Consider the following 4,523-nt stretch of genomic DNA (forward strand, 5'->3'; position numbering starts at 1 on the left):
ACAGCTACATGACATCTGCTCTACGGTACTACCTCAATTGCTGGGTCTTCAAGTGCCATGCAGGGTGGAATGTGCTCATAGACTGGGTCCAGCCCGTACGGAGCAGTCTAATCCGAGACCAGTGCTAGTAGCCTACACCTACTACACCGATAGAAACCGTATACTCCATGCCTTTCGGAACCAACGCAAGTTACAATTTGAAGGAGCCTCTCTGCTTGTGTTTGCGGATTACTCAGCAGAGGTATCCCATAAAAGGCGCAGCTTTCAGCGAGTTTGTTCTACTTTATACCATCATAAAATGCGTTTCACTCTGGCCTATCCTGCGGTCCTCCATTTTTCTGATACTCAAGGGCGAAAATACTCGCTCACTTCTGCTGAGGAGGCTGAAAGTTTGGTGCACACGTTGTTATCTGACCTACCTTCTACACCATCAGAAAATTCAGGTGCTTCCCCGCCACGCTCAACTGAGCGCTCCTTAATCCCGGTGTATTCTCCAAAACCATCCAATCAATCGGGACATCCAACCACCAAGAAAATTTGTGATATTCACCGTACTGAGATGTTGCCCAAGGCGAGATAATGTGAATCAAGATTGACTTTACTTAATAGTGCCTTATTTTTTTTTTTAGTTTCTTTTTGAAACTACACCTTTATGCTTCCCATTCTGTGAGGTGTGAGCCTGCCTTTATTGATGTGATGATGTTTTCGCCAATGTCACTGACTTGGTTTGCTCATTTTTGCTCTGCGAGGAAAAAAGGAAAGTCATCTTTACGTATTGTCTGTTCTCCCCCTCATGTTCCCCTGATGACCCCCCCCCCCGTGTTATTTTTGTTGTTCCTCTTTTTATTTGTTCTCACAGCCATCTCAATTGCTGTACCTGTTATGCCTTTGCCATTTGTAGTGGGGCTGGTCCACTGCTTGTTTTACCTATCATCATAATGTGTGGATATAATTTGTCAACGAGTTTGTATTCGCCACGTGTACTTATTATGCTGCGGCTCTACTGCCACCGGTGTGTTTACTATATATATAAGCCTTATCTCCGAATCGTATGCAAATAATCTCATGGAATATTAAGGGCCTGCGTTCCCCTAACAAACGCATGTCTGTACTCCGCCATCTGAAAAGACTTAAGGCGGATATTGTGTTGTTACAGGAAACGCATTTAGGTGCTAGTGATTTCCATAGAATGAAAAAGCTTTGGGTTGGGGAAGTATTTGGCACTTCCTCTGCTGACAGGAAAGCTGGGGCCATGATTTTGATTCATAGGTCTCTCCAGGGTAGGGTTAAGACAGTTCAGAGTGACTCAGCGAGACGTATTCTGAGAATACTTATTCAATTTCCTGATTATGATCTGTCCATCTATAATATATACACCCCTAATTCACCATCATCCTCCTTCTTTCAGGAAGTATCTAAATGGGTGGCTCAAGACCCTACTCCTTATAAAATATTAGGGGGTGATTTCAATTCAGTCATGGTGCAATCGGAGGATAGAAGTTCTAGCTCGAATGCAACTACTGCTAAATCCATATCTCACTCAGTGCTGGCTGATTTCGCCCATGCCATGTCTCTAAATGACATTTGGCGACAGTACCATCCCTTGGAACGCCAATATACATCTGTATCCCAAGCTCATGTAGCGCAGGCTCGTTTGGACTATCTGTTCTGTTCAGACGCCATTTTAGATAGAATTGAATCTCCAGAGATCCATGTAATGGCGATTTCAGATCACTCCCCTATATCTATTGTATTAAGAGACCAATACCCCAAGGGTGATTATATACCCTGTCGCTTTCCCTCATATTTATGCAAAGACCCTGAATTCCAGGGAACATTGACATTGGCGTGGTTGGAGTACGTCCAACACAACGCGGCTCATAGAAATGAACCGATACTTTTCTGGGAAGCGGGTAAGGCCTTCCTTCGGGGTAAGATTATCTCCTTTATGGCTAAAAGGAAGAGAGTGACCCTATCCCACTTTTTATCAGCCCAGCAGGAGCTTAGAACAGCGCAACAGGTGCTAACAGATAACCCCACCCCAAGCACTAAACAAACATGGCATGAATCTAAACGTCAATTTGATTTACGGCTGTACCAATATGAACAGTTGAAATCTAAGTATAGATCTTTGGAGTTTCACAAATATGGTAATAAATCAGGCAAAATGTTAGCAAACCTGGTACGTACAGGATATAAGCCAACACATATTCCAAAACTGCGTTCCTCTACGGGCGCTGTGGTCACTTCGCCTAAGGAGGTCAACCAATGCCTGGCACACTATTTTCAGGCGTTGTATTCGCTTCCAGGTACAGATAATCTGGCTGGAACGGCCTTCCTTTTGGAAGTTGAAATGCCCCGATTGCAACAAACTGATCTAGATGCCTTGAATGCCCCTATTACTAAGGAACAGGTCCTGATGACTATTAAGTACTTGAAAAATGGTAAGGCCCCAGGTCCTGATGGTTTTACTGCTGAATTTTACAAGTTTTTGGGAGATGAGGTGGTTGATGATCTTCATTCCCTGTATTCTGCTTTATGGGACAAGGGTATTTATTTTCAGTCTGGTCAGGAGGCATACATAAAGCTTCTTTTGAAGAAAGACAAGAATCCCTGTGAACCGGAATCCTACCGCCCCATTTCTTTGGTAAATTTGGATGCGAAGATTTCGTCTAATTTCTCGCAGATAGACTAGCTAAGATATTGCCGTCTCCCATTTCCGTGACACAAGTGGGTTTTGTTCAAGGCAGATCTGCGGTAACTAATATCAGAAAAGTATTGGTGGCTCTGGAGATCACTAAACGACAACCCGATCTAGATTTGGCTATAATTGCAATAGATGCACACAAAGCATTTGATACGATGAATATAACATGGCTTTTTAAGGTACTTACTCATATTGGATTGGGGGGTTCGTTTCTAAAATTACTAGAAGCAATGTATGCATCTCCAAGGGCCAGTATACACACGCCTGGGTACTTGTCTGGTCCCTTCACTTTATATAGAGGGACCAGGCAAGGATGTCCCCTGTCCCCCCTCCTGTTCAATCTTGCATTGGAACCACTGGTTGGATATTTGGATAGCGCTCCTTCCTTGCACGGTATTCCGGTGCATGATTGCGAGTTGCGAACCGCTTTTTTTGCGGATGATATTTTAATTTTCACTTCCGACCCCAGAAGAGACAGTAATACTATCCAAACGACATTTTGTACTTATGAAAGTTTCTCGGGGCTAACACTCTATAGATATTCCTCGATGGGCACTCCATCCACTGTACTATAACCAGGCTATGTCCTATCTTACATCTATGGCTCTTCAATATGCTGAGTTATTTCGCCCTCATGGTTTTGACAAGCTCCTGTCGTTATCTCCACCAAATATATCCAATATACACGCTTATTTGCTGCCTACTTTTATTAAACCCCTTTCGGTTTCCAATGTGAAAAGATGGCAAAGGGACTTCCCAGACCCAGATATAGAAAACACGGCTATACAGGGCTACCTAATGGTTAGGAAGAGTGTTGTAAATGAGGTGTGGAGGGAATCACAATTTATGATATTACACAGGGCATATAAAGTATTCAGACCTTCCACATGTAATCCACAGCCTAAACAATGGCATTTTCAATGTCCCAAATGTAATTGTGTTAATGCCTCTTTATCACACCAATTATGGTTTTGTCCACATATTGTCAATTTCTGGAGTCAAATCGCTATGTTAATCTCTAATATTACTGGTTGTCATATATCTAGTACCCCTTCCCTGTTGGGAATCATATGTGTACAATAAACAATGTGGCAAACTGAAGTCCAAGAGAAGCAGTCCAATAATATGGGTTCAGGTGAGGCTCGTAAACTTGTTCCAGGAGTGAAGGATGGGGATTCAGTCAGAGATGGTTTGATGAAATACCAGTTGAGAATTGTAGCAGCAGCAGAGGATGTGTTGGAGTCCAGGTGGATAAACCAGTCCAAAGGCAGGAGGTAGAGTTGTAGAGTATAATTATATGTCCAAATCTGTTCCAATTCCTGTGTCATTCCCTGGATTAATTCCCATTACACTTATAATTTAAGCACGTGACCAGGGTCCCAACATAACCTTGCCTGTTGTTTAAAAAGAAGTGCTTTGGGTTCTGATTATGGATGGACTGATCAGAGTAACAAGGAATTTGGGATGTGCAATCAGCTAAGGGATAGTGAACAGATAAATCTATGAGGAGATTAAAGTTGGTGCAATAAATTCATCCACAATGGGAGACGTACTATATACAATATCAGATGAGGGGAAAACAATTGCATACACAGGGCTGAGATTTGGCAGAATGGGAGACGTACCTGTAAAATTAGAGATAAATGAACATTAGTTGCAGGCAGATGAAGAAGGTGAATTCATTCAGCAGTGATGTTAGTAGAGGATGATGATGATGATGGAATTCCCTGGATTCATTCCCATTGCACTTATAATTTGGGCACTTGAGATTTGGGCACGTGACCAGGGTCCCAACGTGACCTTGCCTGTTGTTTAA

Source organism: Pyxicephalus adspersus, chromosome 2, assembly GCF_032062135.1.
Source record: "Pyxicephalus adspersus chromosome 2, UCB_Pads_2.0, whole genome shotgun sequence".
NCBI classification, from domain to species: Eukaryota; Metazoa; Chordata; class Amphibia; order Anura; family Pyxicephalidae; genus Pyxicephalus; species Pyxicephalus adspersus.